At 45.9% G+C, this 18111-nt stretch overlaps 1 protein-coding gene across 5 annotated transcripts in view; it reads left to right on the top strand.

Annotated features, from left to right (window-relative positions):
• LOC135918024 (uncharacterized) overlaps window positions 1-18111 on the top strand; it is a 474504-nt gene that overhangs the window by 364646 nt on the left and 91747 nt on the right. The gene's annotated exons all lie outside the window — the stretch shown is intronic.

Below are 18111 nucleotides of genomic sequence, written 5' to 3'. Positions count from 1 at the left end.
CAAACTTTCTTAAAATTGTCCGACCGCACGATTCGAACACAGGACCTCTAGGCACAGACGCCCGATATTGAAACCATTACGCCATGTCGCATGCATCGACAAGTGACAACGCCCTTACTAATTTATAGCGGGCACGCCAGTGCTTTGAGACGCTAGGCGCGTTTCAATTTGGCCACCTCGAGAAGCTGAACCGTTGCAATTAGAAGCGATTGTTTGTGTTCGCAGCTTCTTCTGCGCTTAGAAAAGTATACATTGCTCTGAAATTTACGACAATCAACGCATACAAAGCGTAATAAACGAATGCACAAGCACGAAAATCGGACAAATCCATGTACTTCCCATCATTCCCACGGTGGCTCAACGATTGAAGCGCCAGAATGCCCTTTAGTACGTTGTAGGAAACGTTATGCCAAAACTGACTCGTATTGTTATTTGGGAAGTTGCGTAATGATGCGTGGCCGCCAGTCCAGTAAAACAGTGCAGGACGCTGTGGCTCTAGACCAGGAGCGTAACCAGGGGGGGGGGGGGGGGGGGGCTTATGCGGCTCATCATTCTGGATTTTCTGTAGACTGTCTTTTTCACGCACGAAAACACATTTCACCGCGAACATTGCGAACTCGGACTGGATTTCGCGGCAACGCCCATGAGTCACATAGCGCCAGCAGCCCCATCCGAGCAGAAAGTTTCAAGGGCCTTTTGACGGCGAGTGGGCTCGTCGCGGCATTTCGCGGAGGCCGCGGAATCTACGGAGCGCATGGATGTCGATTCCGAAACTTTACGCGTATACATTTCTCATAAACGTTTGATGTGAAAGGTGCATTGGCATTTCCAAAGTTGTGCTTAAGATTTTCAGTTGCGGAACTTTGTGGGTTTAATATTCTTATAAACATTTGACGTCAAAGCTGCATGAAATTTCTAAAGTCGTAGATCGTAACATACAACAAGACAAGCCAAATCAACACACTATCAGACAAGTTTATAAAAGCACGCAGCGAGGTCCTATGAGACGAAGCGTTGCGGTGGTTCATTTGTGCCGTCATGTCACACAAAAAATATCAACATTCTTTTTTACCTTTGCCAAAGCATCCATATCAAGACACTAAAGCCAGCAAAGGTAACTATGCTATTTATTTTTTCAACTTTGACTTTTATTCGCGCGGATACATTGTACCTCTTCAATTTTTTTGTTCTTGCTACCCTACCCGCGGGATGCCAGAGCCCATCAGAGCGCCCCTACCACCGCGTGGCACACTTTGGTGCGCGTTCGGTTTTCTCTGGCCGAGTGGATTTTCGCCTGGCAGAGTTTTTGACGCTTTCTGGCTATCGGACGAGAAAAAGAAACAATGGTCGCTCGCCGCCATCCCTGTGGGGACTCGGCGGATTCCATCGCGTTCGGTTGAGCGCAACCTCTCCGGAAAGTCTTGTCTCGCCGGTATAGAATACCGAGCAGTATGCGTCAGGTTTTTGGTGGGCCAAGCCTCTCACGTTTTCTTTGATATTCCTTCGGTAGCCACATTAAGTGCCCAAAGTAGGCATTCGATTGTAGCCAAGATACTTTCCTTTGCGTCTTTTTTTCCATTTCGGTGTCCCCACCCCACAAAAGGAAAAAGAAAAAAACATTGTTATGGCGCAGCGAATTGTCGCGTCGCATGGTGAAAGCTCGATTTTGTTGCTTCTTTTGCGGAAAGTAATGGGCCAGGGGACACTTCAGTTACCGGATACCCTTACTATATTATTGCTATAGCAATTTTATGGACACTCCAGGTGCATTCCTGTTGTCGCCCTCATGTTCGGTGTAAAGTCCAATGACGATAACATCGTGACCGCACGCGGCATGCTGTATGTGCGGGTGAAAGCGCGCGTGTGTGTGTGTATGTGTGTGTGTGTAGGGGGGGAGGGGGTTGGCGTGGGCGAGTCGACGATGGTGGCTCAGTCTTGTGTGCGCAAAAAAGAAAAGCGGGGAGTAAGCGCGCCGCCTTCCGTTGCGCGCGATACATCGGGGGGAGTGGATGGAATGGCGGTGGGATCTAGGATTCTGTGAATCTGTGATTGCGCAACATGTTTATTTGCCTTGTTTGACGCATTATATACGGTGACTTTTTCTTAGATCCGTAGATTTATTGGAGACTTATGCGTATCGTTAAATATCTTGTTACGAGGTGTTGTGTATACGTGCAGTGAATTTTGTTTCCAGTGACACTCTTTTGCCCTTTATCAAGATGTATCTTCACATTTGTATATTCCATTGTATCTTCGCATTTCTAATGTACGAGGACGAGTCAAATGAAAGTGAGCTTACCCACCCCGCGCAATAATGGTTCGGTTCATTATCTGCGAAGCATGCACGTAGCACACATGCATTTCTTATTTACAAAAGTGACACGCAGGTGTAAGGATAAATGTTCTTTAATACTCTCACACACTGGGTTGAACATAGTTGCGTGACGTAATTGACGCTCCAGAAATTTTACATCGTGGTGTCGTGAGTTTTCTGACAGCTGAAGGTGTTTCCCTCCAAAAAATTAGTCGCCGTATGGCTGCCGTGTACTTTGGACATTGCATTTCATTGGCCACTGTGAAGCGTTGTAGCAAGTTGAAAGAAGGACGTGAAAGTTGCAGAGACGATCCAAGACTGGGCCAAAGCCACCATGCAATCACCCCTAACAAAATTGCAAAGGTTAATGAGCTGATGAGACAAGAACAGAGGATAAGCATCGATGAACTGGCTGAACTTGTGAACATCAGTCACAGTTCGGTTCACGCCATAGTATATGAACAGCTCGGTTATCGGCTCTTGTGTGCGCAATGGGCACCCAAAATTTTGAACCACCGGCAGAAGGCGGAGAGGTTCGGCGCTGCCTTGACTCATCTGATCCGGTATGAGAATGAGGGTGACGATTTCTTGTCCGTAATTGCAATTGGGGACGAACCGTGGTGGCACTTCTACGAGCCTGAAACATGACGGCAAAGCTCACAGTTGAAACATTCGAATTCACCACCCCCTAGAAAGCAAAAGCCGTCATTTCCGCCGGAGAGGTGTTGTTGACTTGTTTTTCGATCGTCAGGGGCCATTACCGACAGAATTTGTTAAATCTTGAGAGACTATCAATTGTTTCCGATATTGTGAAACGCCGGATCGGCTGCGTGTCGCAATCAAGAGCAAACGACGTGGAAAATTGACGAATGGGGTCATCTTGTTTCACGACAATGCCCGTCCCCACGTCGCTGATATGGTTAATACAACACTGGCAAAGTTTAATTGAGAAACGCTGCAACACCCGCCATACAGCTCAGATCTGTCGCCTTGCGACTTACACATTTTGGGTCAACTAAAAAAACAGCTCAAGGGAACCAGATTCGTTTCTGACGATGACGTGAAAGAGTCAGTTGTACACGTTTTGAAGCAGCAACACAAGGAATTTTCTAAGACGGGAATCACACAACTCATTAGTCAACGGGACAAATGTCTAAATGCTGATGGAGACTACTTTTAAATAAAGTACCCCGTTTGTCATATATTCGCATTGGCTCACTTTCATTTCATTCGCCCTCGTATGCAGAACTTCTGCTTTTTATACGTGCCCTCAGTTGAGGCTATAATTTCAGTGCAATTACTCGCGATACACGACCGGTGAGAGCTGCTTCTGCGCAATACATTGGAACGAAGAACAGCGACATTGAGATTTTTCCCTGGCCGTTGCATATGTGCAAGAATGTAAACAAGGTTCTTCAATGACAAAGTTTCATTAACATATTTGTCCTGAACTTGTTCATTTCATGGCCTGTACGTTTTTACAGCTTTACTTGACAGCGCCATGAACTGCTTAACTGGTATCCAACTGATATAGTTCTAATGTTCGTGTGATATTTTCATTGCTTATTAAATTGACAAAACCATGGAAGCATTGATATCAGTTATTTTTGGAACAATATTTGGCACATACTGGTATATTCTTCTATGAAAAATTACATATTTTACTTGTTTGAACATTGAGTAGCGTTCAAGAATTCGTTTGCAGCACCTTTGGTCATGGCAGTGGAGTTATTATTCATGTATTTCATCCCTCGACAAATTGTTTAAGAGGAAGCTATAGCTCGGCCCCAACTCCGACGCGGCCTATTCAAATACATGTAAAACGCAGAAACGCTTTTCTGAGATAACCTCTGGATCGCTTTTAATGAAATGTGTTGCACTTGAGACAAAGTTTAATTCTAGTGTCTGTTGGAAGCGGAATTTCCATTTCGGGCCTGAATTTTCTTCGAAGTATTCTGAAAAATGAGAAAGTTCGAAAAAAATAGAAGCACGATGTTTGCAAACTACTAGCTCTGCATAAAGAACAGATATCGCGCTTCTGTAAATTCCATCTACTATAATAGTCAAAGCGGACAAATTTGGTATGTCAATTTGTATCTTGCGTGAAAAGTTTACGTTATGTGCAAGGGTTCTGCAAAAGCCGTATTTCCATAATACAAAATTTTTTGAGATTCATGTGTAACATATCACTTTTTGCCGCTGTACATGTACTATTATATGCAAATCACAGAATTGTGATATCATTTTTCCTTGTTGAGTTACAGAGTATTGAACTTGATACCTTCGTTTCCTGAAAATTGACGATTTTAGGCAATTTTTGATAACGAATTGACAACCTAAAGAAAATTCTAAACAAACAGCAACTACAATTGAAGTTCTTTTTTTAGATGCAACAAACCTCGTCAAATTTGGTGCAGTGGTTGCCGAGAAGAACGAATTCTCCTGCCACATGTACTTAGGTAGGAGCACTCGAGCTAAAGCTTTCCCTTAAGGAGGAGGCCGAGCTGAAACGCGAGCCCTCCCTCCCCCCCCCCCTTCCCCGAGCGAAATATCTGGCTACGCCACTGCTCTAGACGTACTGCGCCCACCGCGGAAGGTGAGAAAAACACCCACATAAGCACAGCAGAGAAGTGCCTACGTCGGGCGGTCCGACTGATAACTGTAGAAGAGCCATTCAAAACACAAGGAATCATTCTCCACTTTCGGCGGCGTTTTCTCTATTCGTTTTTAAGTAACAATATTTTCATCCATAAATATTTTCGGAAACAACGGATAAATTTGTAACTTTTTGCTTTTCCTTGCTGTTTGGCTGTTGCCTCGGCTCTCTCCCTTGTAGACCGCTTAATTTTTCAATTTCTTGCGACTCTTAGGGGAAAAACCATAGGAGGGAACGGGTGATATTCATATTGCTTATGGGTTCAACACTTATTGCAGGGTTTGATTGAAATTTGGAAATCTTAGGGATATTTTCTCAGCTCGGCTGGCTCAGCGCTTTGGCTCGGTGTAGCGAACGTTGTACGCTATGTTTCCTGCTCTCTGTGCTAGGGCTATGCCGTGCTGTTGTGCATATAACTGCAGCAATAAAACTGAAGATGGTTATGCAATATTTGTGATCCCACAAGGAAAGCGTGACGGCTTGCGTAGGAAGCAGTGGCTGCATAACATTGGCTGAAAGAACTTTGTTTCGACAAAGAACAATGTTGTTTGCGAGGTGAAGCGTCTTTCTTATTGCTCGTATCAAAGCATCCCCTAATGCTGCATTTTCTTTTTAATTCTCCCGGCCTGCTCACTAGCGTTTCTGCTGCGGCAATTTGTACGTTGCTTAAAAATGGGCGTGCCCTCAGTATGCTTAATATTCTGGTGGGACTCCATCACCTCGCACGTCGCCACCTGTTGTTATTCAGTAGGAAATGCAGCACTGTAAGTTGTTTTCCGCTGCGAAGAATTCTGAGTGATGATACAGCCTCTCGATCGTACTTTTCGTTATTGTTAGGTTACGTTGCCTGTGTTACTGCAAATCGAAATAGTGGCTTGTAAAGGAACTATTATTTTCAGATTACGTTGATGTGTGCGTCATTCATACAATGAATGCAGGCCCCGAAAGAATTAGCGGCAAGTATACCCATGCTATTACAGGTGATGAGCGCTAGCTAGTCCACTGTGCGTTTTTTAAAAGTTTTGATCTGTTTCAAGGTCGCGTTGTGAACAGAAAATATCACGCGTCCCTGGAAGGCGAGAAATGACCCAAAGCATGTCCAGCCGTGTATATGAGAATAATGATTAGCCATGTTAATTAATCATTGATTAGGGATTGAATTAAAGTGGATTAGGGAGGATTAAGGTTGATTATGGTGTGTTAAGGTGGCTTAGTGTATTAAGGTGAATTAAGGTGCATGAACGAGAATTAAGGTGTATTAAGTGGGATTAAGGTAGATGAACAAGGATTAAGGCGTATTAAAGATAATTAGGGTGGATGAAATATAATTACGACCGATTAGGGTGGATTAAGATGAATTAGTGTTGATGAAGGAGAAATAAGACCGATAAGGGTGGATTAAGGAGAATTACGTGGAATAAGGTGGATAAAGGGTGACGGAGGTGGATTGAGGTGAATTACAGGAGGCTTTACAAGGCTTTCGCATTCGCGTCTCCTAGGCGATTCCTAAGGACATCTTGGATTTTTGGAATTCGCTTTGAACTGCACTACCACGCACGTATGATTGGGCGACGATTATTATTTGGTTTTTTCACGGATACAGGCAATGTGCAGCGCGTGTTCACATGATCGCGAACGCTTTCTGTTGATATCAACATCTAGGCGGAGGCCGGGAATCTGCGCTTTAATAGCGAATCCTTTAAAAACACCTTTCTGCGGTTTTGTTCTGTGGGGAATCTTTTTGCATTGATGTAACATGAGCCGAAATCATTGCATCAATGCGCTTTGATTACGATGGTTGAACAATCAATCATGATTGTAGTCATGAGGTAGTAATGCAAAAAACATATTCTGCAGGCAATAATGTTTAGCGCTGCTACGTATTTCATCGTATTCCACACTAATTCGCTTTCATCCTCCTTCATCCGCCTTTATTCTCCTTAATCCACCATAATTCACCTTAATTCTGGTTAACACACCTTATTGCTCCTTAGTACACTTTAAGCCATATTAATAAAATCACTGATCAATAATTAACTTTGCTAATCAGCAATAATCTCTTATACACGGTGGACATGCTTTGGTTCGCTTCCGGCCTTCCTAGGGTCACGTGGTATTTTCAATACCTCACAACACGTCCTTGAAACAGAGATATAAGGCTTTCACTTCATATGCCAAGCGCAGAGGGGTGTGCCAGAAGCAATACTAGTTCAGACGCACAATGGTCTGCAGTATCGAACTCGCCTCAAAGAGCTCCTTTTACATCAGTATGCCCCGTTTATACGGCTTTAGAAAAAACCACCCACCTCATAAACGTTGCCTTGAGCTTTAGCGATGCGGTTATCAGGATTTCGAAAAATTTTCAAAACCACTGGGCCGTGCAACTGGCCCGAGATAACGCGCCTCCATTGCATGTTGCGGCCCGTCCGCGGCAGCCAAGGAGAAAGGGCGAGGAGAATTAAAGAGGAAAACGCGAGGAGGAGAGTGTCGCTACTTTCAAATTATCAAGGGGCTTTACAGCGAGAGTCAATAGAGACCTTTAGCCTGCCCGCTATTCCGGCAAACGGGAGTGGTTTAGGCGGATTGCCGGATTTGCGGGGCCGTAAACGTGAGCGGCCAGAGCGGTGCAGCCACCTGGTGGCGTAGAGTTCAACCAGCCAGAGCTAAAACTGCAGTAACCCACTATATCCTGCTTCGCAGCTGGTGCAAATTTTTGGCAGTGGCGTAACTGTGAAGACGATTACGCTGCTGTCGAAAATTTACACCAGCGGCTAATTAGGACATAGTAATTAGCTTTGTGTTTGTGTGGTTGATCTTTGCGCCACCAGCTGGCGCCACCATTCTGGCCGCTCACGTTTATACCCCCGCTAAACCGGCAAGCCGTCCGCGCTTGCCGGAATACCGGGTGCACTGAAATTATCTAATAAGATGTTTTAGTTGAGCGTCCTTACGGTACGCTCTGCTCCGAGTCGCCACGCTAAGCCGCAGCGCAGTGTTCCTGTATATGCTCCCGCAGGGAGCAGAGTTGCGCATAGGTCCTGTTTATGATCCAGCTCTGCAGTGGAGCTACTCCTCGCGCGCGCTGGAGGCAAATGCCAAATGCCGCGCGGTGTTCCATTTGCTTTTTTGTCTGCTGGTCGCGAGCTACATGCGGCAACTGTACGCAAGCGCTCAGCAAGATGACACATTTTAATGCAGACTATAACTCGAACGATTGGCGTAGCCGGAGAGGTGCCAACCTCCCCCCCCCCTCCCCCGAAATCTTTAGTTTGTGTGTACAATATATAGACACACGTATACAAAAACACGCATGAATGTACGTGTAGGACCCCCCTCGATCCCTCGAATAAGATCCTCACTACACCCGTGGCTCGAACAGCTTAAACGTTCGCGTGCAACAAGAAGCGGTGCTTTGCAACAAAAAGCGGTGCAATGTTTTTCAGCATGCATATGAAGTTTTCTCGCGGAGGCGGAAGTGTTAGATATGGCGCCGTTTCCTGAGGCTACTTCGAGTTCCCCAAACCACTTCGAATCGCAGCACAGCTAATTGAGGAATGCAGAAGCAGGGGTGCCACATTCCTGAGGCAGGACACTTGCAAACAAGTTCGTACGCCGCCGGGATTAGAAGGGGCCTTCGGACAATATAGCCCAATCGTCACCCCTCTTCGCCTTTGAAGAAGGCATTTGCCACCACTGCGGAGCCGTACCACCGGGAGCAGGTGGGCCCTCGTACAATGGAGCATGAGCGCCCCCCCCCCCCCTTCTCCTCCTTTGAAGAAGCGCATTACAAGTCTGCGAGGCAAGACCGCAGAGAGCCGCCGGGTGTGACAACGCGATACGGGCGCCAACCATTGGCTGAAAATGGCGTCATCTGAGCGGACTCTCCCATTGGTCGAACATGACGCGACTTCCAGTCCTCGAAGGGTTTAAAAGAAGCATTCCAGAGAGACCAGAGCATTCCCTGATTCCCTGATTGACCTCTCTCGAACTTCTTGCCGCGGGCCGCAGCGTCCGAGTTGCTGCCGGCCCGTAATGACTGTGCGACTGTTACTTGAGTCTCACCTCCCTGTATATAATGTAAAATAAACCCTCCCAAGTTTGGTTTTCATCCCGAAGTCCGTCCTTCAACCCCTACAGAAGCCAATAAATGTTTTAAAGGGCATGTTTAAAGAAAACCTCAGACACGTGTGGTAGACAATCGTGTGAGCACATTTTGGCTGCCGAAACGAGACGAATAATGAGTGCCGCCAACAGAACTATCGTGCCTGCAATTATTTATGTCAGTGACCGTTGACCGTCATTCATCACTATAGTGGTCGCGATATACGACGCCCATATTACACCTAGAGAGAAATCTGGCGCCACCGTCTATGGGAGTTTCTTAAGGGGGCACCGTGCCGTCATGGGAATGACGGTGTATGTGTCTGCGAGGCTCGTGTTGGCTAGTGTTGTACGGGGCTTCGTCTAAAACGTGGATATGGCTACACAAATAACGCGTTCTCAAAGTAAGATTTTCATAAAATGTTTTCGTTCACGCATATTACATCTTTACTCACCTACAATGCATGTCCAAGCGAATAAAAACAAAAACAGACGACGAACTGTTTCAAAACGAGCGCGAACCTTGTCGTCTGTCCTCTAACTTTAGCTGCCCGCTGATACTTTTTACGTAACATATAATTGTACACGCAATAACAAGTTCTGATAGTTAAACAAAACTTGTTTTTGTGTAATAATAAAACCAAAACAGCTTTTCACGTGCTGTTTTAGTAGAAAATGAATCATTGTGACAAACGGACCGGTGCTTGCCAAGCGCGTCTTCTAGGAGTCCTGTCTCTCCGAGAACGATGCCAATCCGAAGTCGCAATACCGGCATTCCCATGCATAACACAGCGCAGCAGCACCGTATTTCCCTCTAGGTAATGTAGTGAGAAACTCTATGACGACGCCTATAGACAGCCGCGTATGTACGAGCGGCGGAACGCACGTCAACACGCAACGAACGCAGAGGTGCAATCTGTCTTTATTTCGCGCGTCCTGTGCAACGTGGTGCTGGCGCTGCAATCGGGAGCGCGCTTACGGCGCGCCGCTACAAGGCTTCCCCCCCCCCCACCTGATAAGGGGAAGGACGTCTAAGTTTAAACCCCATGTAAGTGATCTTGCACGCGACAGCGACAAGCGACGCGATGGAGATGACTGCCACGTTCGCTCGTCGCCTACAACTCGTACCCCATGTCGTACCCCTCACTTCGAGCGACGTCTGCCCAGTGTTACCGGTATGAGGACAGCAATGTGACGCGTGCTTTATTAACTTCAGTTGATGTTTTACTGTTAAAAGCAGCATAATATATTTCTGAAACTCTTGCAGTAGGTTCTTATCCTTGCACGTATAAAAATTCCATTGTTTGCTCGTTCCGTGCGACAATCAGAAGTACTTTGGTTATGTACATCCAGTTCCGGCTTCGCGCTATTGGCTAGTCGCTCATAGCACTTCCGGGCGACGAGCGACGAATTCTAGATTTGCAAAACTGAGCGATCGCGCGACAAGACCGAGCGATCTGTTCACGCGATGGCCCGATCCGTCGCTCGAAGCCGTCGCTCGTTGCTATCGTGCACAAAATCGCACTCATGGCCCTTTATTAGGTGCGTTTCGCGCCGGTTCAACCGCTTAACTTTTGGGCAACGGAACCGAAACAGATGAGTTCGGCATGTACGCAGGTTCTATGTGGTCGATCGCTACTACGTCCGTGAAGCCGTCTATTGTCATAGTGAAGGTCTTGTCGGTACGCCCAAGCACCTTGAAAGGCCCTTCGTACGGTGCCGTAAGAGATGGCCGGATGTCTTCGCGTCGCACAAAGACGTGACTTGATGAAGCAAGGTCTCTGCTTACGAAGACATCGTAGTTGGACGGTTTTCACGTGGGCGTTGGTCGCAGACGTTGACAAAGGTGCCGAAGCTGTTCGATGTAGTCAAGCGGTGACAGTTTGGGGGCGGGAGCCGGGGCGAAGATTTCACCTGGCAGGCGAAGGCGAAGCACATACAGGAACACTACCACATCGGAGCGGCGGGCGATTTTCACGTTTTAGTTATACGTTTAGCGTAGCGGAGCGGACGTTCTTATGCCCCAACCACTGGCACGCGCTGGAAAGCTTCGGCGCGCGCCGAAGGGTCAAATGCGTCAATGCGTCGGTCGCAAACGCGGTGAAGCGGAACGTCGCGCAGCGATTATAGACAGTTTTAGTTTAGCGTCCGCAACTATAGCGTACGCTATACGCTATAACATATATGTCTACTGCCGATGCTAGAAGTTTGCCGACGCGCGGCGAAGCTGCGCCGGCGTGCACCAATGAGAGGCTGCGACGCCTCGCAGGCGTCAACCAATCGGAGGCTGCGGAGTCTCCGGCTGCCTAGGCCTGATATGGCCGACCGTGGGAAGACGCCGGCACCAACGATCGTCCGAGTTTTTTGGACGCACGACGCGCGCGACAGTGTTCCTGAAAGACAGTGTTGTAATAGTAGGCCGACAACGACACGACCGACCGACCGACGACCGTGGGTTGTGGCAGTGCGACGTGGATCCGAAGCGACTTCGAACGACGCCGACCAATCCAACCTGCCCACTGGGTTCCGCCGGGCTCGGTACGATCGTCTGCTAAAACAGCCAACCGAATCACGATTGCCGCAACGTCTGTGCTTGTTGTATGTGCACTTTGTTGTGCTCAAAACGAATGGAAACACGTTTACGAGCTCCGAAGTCTGGATAATCAACACTCGCCTATCGCGGATGTTGTTTACGTTACGCGTAGGCCTAGCGCGTCCATCGAGTTCGTAACTGGCGAGTGAACGAACTCACCTGAGAAACTCTGTCGAAGGAAATGAATTTTCAGGTCCGTTTGGTGTTGCAGTGATTTAAAGTATGGCACTCTTGACTTCGTGTGACCTGTGATGTGGTGAATGAACCGTGTGGAAGTTGGGTTGGTCAACCGCGGCGTGTTTCGTGTGGTGTCGGCTGACTCAAGTTTAACGGGCAAGCTCTGCGCTGTTTCCAGTGGTAAAGATAACTTCCGAACGCGAAATACACTAGTAGCCGAACTATTGGAAGTACTTACATAATCAGCCGTGCCGCCTGTTTCAGCTGACACTGCGCTCTTCTATTCGGCATGTGAATCCAGTTCAGTACAAGTTCACTGTACTCATTCACTCACTTCTTTCAAGTGCGTCCGTCTTTTGGGCTAGTTGGGCATAAATCGCTCGTGTAGCAATCGAGAACACTGACCCACTGAAGCATACGTGACAACGCAGTCATGTTTGAGTCAGTGTGTCGTTATAGTCGAGCACTGCAAAAAGAAGTGATCTGTTTGCAACGTGTGCCTTGTGTGCAGTGCATAGCAGGACCCCTGCATCATGCAAGACCTATGCATGTAGCAGCGTATACCACGATTGCTTCGATGCCCCCTTCAGAAGCAGCAAGTACTGAGTCAATGAAACTGTAATTGATTTTTTATCGCACTTTTTGCTTATGGAAAAAGTGGATCGTGTGAGTGCATTGTGGGGAAGGTGAAAAGGTGTCATCAGTGTTTTGTGCAGTCAGTATGCTTAAACTGCTGGAATCCCTTCAGCCTCTACTAAAATCTTTCTTGCTGCGTTACTAAAAATTGTAGTCAGGACAAAGATCTACTCAAAACCAAGTTACTAATGCATCTGCGCAGAATGTGTTTGATCAACAAGTTAACGCTCCACAACAACAATATGCTGATGCACAGCATATGTGCTTACAATAAATACATTCCGTAAAGGTGAACGACTGGGCCTACAATATCAAACTTTGTAGTAGCACCGTAAAAAGTGCTGCCATGCGTATCAGCCACAACGAAACTGCTGCACGTCCAACCTTCTTCCTTGGAGGCACTTCTATAAAGACTGTTCGGGCCCTTCCCATTCTGGGTGTAGCATTTAGCTGTTCTCTCAACTTTTCCGCATATGTCACCAGCACTGTATGTAAGCACCGGCCCTTTCTTGGGTTTGTGTCCCTTGTCTCCCTTCCCTGATGACCTAAGGTTTTCCGAGCACTCTACACTTCTATCATTCTGTCACGACTTGAGTACTGCTCATCAGTATAGTTCCCGTGCCAAACTCGCGACGCTAACAAACTTAAGCTTGTTCAGCGCCGGACAATACGTACCCTTTACTCCCGTCTTTTCGGTTGTCACAAGCTCATGCCAGCCTTCGAGGATTGCCTCAAACCCCTCAAGTAGCACACCCTGCAATACCAACGCAGCATTGCACTAGTCTATACTGCAGGGTGTTTGACGTCTCTCTGGACAGCGCTAATCTTTCTTCATTTCGTCTGAACAAGTGGTCAGCACAGCCCGAGCCCTCATCACGCCTCTATGGCCCTACACCACAACTCCATGATTATATCTGGCATGCAAAGCTTTCTCTCCAACCCCCTGGCGATTTGGATTCTCCTTCCTTGGAACAAGACTTCATTGGCACTCCTGTGTGTTGTGCACTCGTCGAATGTGTGCGTGGGTGCCGTGCTGTGTTATTGAGCAAGTGTGTGTGCACGTGGAGGGGAAGGAAGTGTCTTCTGCATCCTGCAAATTCCTGCTTTAGATGGCTGGTTATCAGATGCTCTAACATACATACATCAGCATTCTTTTTAGTCTAGTGTGCCAAGTTACCACTAAGATTATTGCTATTATTATTATTATTATTATTATTAGAATCATCACTTTGACCACATTGATTGTGTTGAAGCCAGCGTGACACATAATTCAAAATATTTCTGCAGCTTTGTGGGCTCTCTCTTCTAAAAGGAGTGCCAAAGATGTACGTCTTCTTCATGAAAATAGTGGTGTTGTCTCGAACACTGCTGATGCCTTTGCAGAACATTTCTGTTTGCTATATGGTGTGAAATATGCTTCAAGTAACCTTCCTTCTCAGTCTGGCGCAGTGTATGCTAACAGTCAATGAAAACCTCGTTTCCAAGTATATGAAGTGCCTTAAGCTTTGCCTTAAACTTTCCCTTTCTTGTGGTGCTGATGGTATTTCATCCACAGAGCTTAACCCTTTGAGAAGCTGTCTACACAATTGGGCACAGCAGGAGCGTGCATCAATAGCAAAAGCACTGATGAAAGTAATGGTATTTAAAATGTGTTTCATACATCTTGAAACACTTATAATTGGAACTGTGCTGCAATTTTGAATAACGTGCAGAATGTGTTAACAAAATGAGTGGGAAGGTAGGCGGCTGGGTGTTGTTACTCTGTGTCAGTATGTTTTATGTAGCGGGTTCACTTCTTTAATTGTTTTTTACAATGTCGTGCACCAGGCATAATTGTCAAGTGGCTGGATAAGTGCTTTTCAAGCTTTTCAAAACACGAAATAGTACACGTTTTCATATTTTGTGTTCATGTAGTGAGTTTTCGCATGGAGTCGAAATTTTGTAAACTTGACGAAACTCGCTAAACAATTGAAAATTCTTAATATTTGCTGCAGCTGTACACTTTCTACGAATCTGAGGATGCAAGAGATGTGGTGAAAGCAACTTTTCAATCAACGGGATAAAGTGGTGTCTGAAAGGGTTAAGACGTATGGAAGCATACTTGTTCCTCGTTCTCACAAGCATCTTCAATAGTTCCCTAAAGTCTAGTACCTTTTCTAGCACTCGGAAGGTAGCATGAACATTGCCTATGCACAAATCAGGTGCTAGATGTGCAGTTACTAACTGCCGACCTATATCTATCCTCTTCAGTGCGTCAGGTGTTTGAATCGATATGGGATTCCTCGCTTTCTGTTAGTGCTAAGAGCATTTTAATAAATGAACAGCATGACTTTGTGTGCCGACATTTCAGACTGTCAACAGTATTCACCACTGCATCGACTTCCAAAAAGACATTTTTTCACTCTCAAACTGGTGCAGAAGCAATAAGTACTCTTAAGTGCTTCCAACACTATGGCATTAAGCTATATGCACAAAACGCACCATGTGAAATTTCGATACACCCTACGTGATGCTCCACTCCTTAAGGTCGATGAAATGAAAGATCTTGGTGTGTACTTCGACAAAATGCTTAGCTTCTCTTCACATAGATAATTACACAAGATGCCCTTCACGCTCTTGGAATTGCATGCCGTATATTGCATGATTTCCACTCACCTGTTGTGTTTCTGAAATTCTGCTGTGTGCCTCCAACTGCTAAAGTATGCCTCTGTAGGAGGGGGGTGCAATGAGCAAATCTAATTCTGACCTCATTGAACGCATCCAGAATAAATTGATGTCTATGTTCAAGCACCACTTTTGCCATTCTGGCGACCACAGTTGAGCCTTCTCAAATATACTTCAACTCGCACCTCTAGATTCAAGTCTTAATTAATCGCACCTTTTGTTCCTGTATAAGGTGGTCCATGACATTATACATTCCTTAAAGCTTCTTGATCATATGCATTTGTTTGTGCCGCAACAGTACACCAGGTAGCATTCCACATTCGTTGCCTGGGCTTGTTACAAGATTGTGCTAATAAGACTCGACTCCAAAACATACTTCAGAGTCCATTTCCTGTGTTTTGTGTATCTGTAGATAATCACGTAGGATTACCTCCATTTTACTTTTCCGCGTTTCCTTTTTTCCCTATTTGTTTCTCTATCTTCCATTTTTTTGTCTACTGCATTCATGTTTTCTCTAAATTTTGTCTCACATAGTGCTCGTTATGTGCACCAGTAAAAAGGCTCTCTAGCTGTTCCTGGGCACTACAATAAAAATTTGAATGATTGACTATTATCGTAGTATAAAATTGTGCTTTTTAAGTATGTACTAGTATACTATTTTAGTGCAGTAGCTTTCGTGCAATTAAAGGGCATGAATTAAAAAGAGAGAGTGAAAATGATAAATGAAAGGTAGGGAGGTTAACCAGGACTGAGCCCGGTTGGCTACCCTACACTGGGGAAAGGGAAAGGGGGACGGAAAGATTAAAAGAAGAGAAAGTCCACTGGGGATATCAGTCGGTCACTCAGTCTGGATCACAGACGCTGACTCAATCCGGTATCTTTCAAATATCGCAGCAGCGCTTTTGTGGCCTTTTGTAGCTGCGATATGCGAGGCCATGGTCCCAAGATCTTGTTCAAGGTGAACGGCTTTCTATCTAGCTGATTGAGAGCTCTGCAGAGGTCTTGCCTTTCATCTTCAAAAGATGGGCAGTAGCACATTAGGTGTTCTATAGTTTCCTCGACACCGCATGCATTGCACTCGGCGCTATCAGCCATTCCAGTGAAAAATGCATATGCACTGGTGAATGCGACGCCCAAACGTAAGCGGCACAGCACTGTTTCCTCATTTCGCAGAAGACCTGGTAACAGCCGCAGTTGCATAGAGGGATCGAGGGAATGCAATCGATGTTGAGTGAATTCAGGTGTGTGCCACTTTTCCAATGTAAAAAGAGTGCGCTAGCTTGCCTAAGTGTTGGGCTGCGTCGGTCCGCGATAAAGGTACAGAAACAAGGGTTGCTCCTTCGTGGGCTTTCCTAGCAGCTTCGTCGGCGAGGTCGTTGCCGGAGATACCGCAATGACCAGGCAGCCACTGAAACACGACGTCGTGTCCTTTCATGATCATGTGATGGTGCATTTCTCGTATCTTCGACATGAGTTGTTCACATGACCCGCGACGAAGAGATGACGGAAGACATTGTGAGGCCGCCCTTGAATCGCAGAATATCGCCCACCGATTATCCGGTTGGTTATTAACATAATCAGCGGCACCTCGGAGGGCAACAAGCTCCGAACCGGTCGATGTTGTCAAGTGAGAAATCTTGTATTGGATGCTTAGCGATCGTGATGGTATAACCACTGCGCTGGTGGAGCTGGTCTGAGTGGAAGAACCATACGTATATATGTGGACTCTATCAAAGTAGAAAGTGTGCAAACAATCCAGAGCTGCTTGCTTCAAGGCCAAGGTAGGCAGGACGGTCTTCTTTCTTATCCCCGGAACCGTAAGACGCACTTGAGGTTGTTTTAAACACCACAAAGCTGAGATTGAACGTGCTGAGGGTGTGAAGCCCGATGGTAAGGAGGCACGATGGATGCTGACCTTGTTGGAGAAGGCCGCCTGTGGTCGTCGTTCTGGCATGAATTAAGAAAGTGCAATAATATGCTATGTGCCTGATCATATGCATTGTGCTATTGATTTCTTCTGAGTTTTAATAATGGCTGGCTACTGTATGCAGTGTCGTGCAATAAAATAATATGCCACAGCAATTATTGCGTGCCTCGCAGAACAAATTGAATATATCTTTCTCAGTCAAAACATCATAGCAGGCTGAAAACAATAAACTGCAATTTTTCTTTTTGTGGTGACTAAGTGTATAAATTGTGAAAATAACCTGTTTATATATTTCTTATACTATGCAAATTAGCTGCTCCCATACATTCGAATAAGTGCTTCAATAGTACGACTTGGCAAATGGCAACGAAAGACTCCTATTAAAGCCCTCTAATTCTCAAGCTTGTATTATCTGGCGGTATGTCATTTCATTAATGTAAAGAAAGGCAAACTTGATATGTGGAAACCAGTTACAATAGAACATGGCCCTTACACTGTGAAAATGTTTTGTAGCAATACACTCAATGTGAAGGCCTCTGGGTGCGGTGTTGATGCATCAAAACAACCTAGAAGAATAGAGGTGCTCCATGGGCTAGATTTGGCAGAATCAAGAATTTGGGGGAGACAAGATACGAATTACATATATTTTAGCTATTCTAGTTTTTTTTTTTGTGAGTGCTACAGGTGTTTCTATTCTGGTTTGCTGATTTACTCAGAAGCCACCTTTTTTACGTTTCTCTCATGCACCAACAAGCATAATTATATTGACACGGATGCTTTATCTGTATCTGGTTACCGTATTTCACCGGCTAAAAAATTTTAAACGTTATCGCTCGGTGCAGGATGCGCCTGAACGTATCGGAAGTTTCGCGAATGTTATCGATGGTTCTGTCTGTTGTCGATGAACCTTGCTAATCTGATTGCATGCGCGACACGAATTCTGTTGTAGTTTCTGGAAGGCGCGCGGGCACCAGCGAATAGGCTGTAACTTTCGACGACTGCCGTATGCAAACCGAGGCGCTTGACCCGCAGATGAGATTTTC

This window comes from Dermacentor albipictus, chromosome 7 (assembly GCF_038994185.2).
Source record: "Dermacentor albipictus isolate Rhodes 1998 colony chromosome 7, USDA_Dalb.pri_finalv2, whole genome shotgun sequence".
NCBI lineage: Eukaryota > Metazoa > Arthropoda > Arachnida > Ixodida > Ixodidae > Dermacentor > Dermacentor albipictus.
Note: the sequence above shows the minus strand (reverse complement) of the source record. Positions and strands in the feature narration are given on the sequence as shown.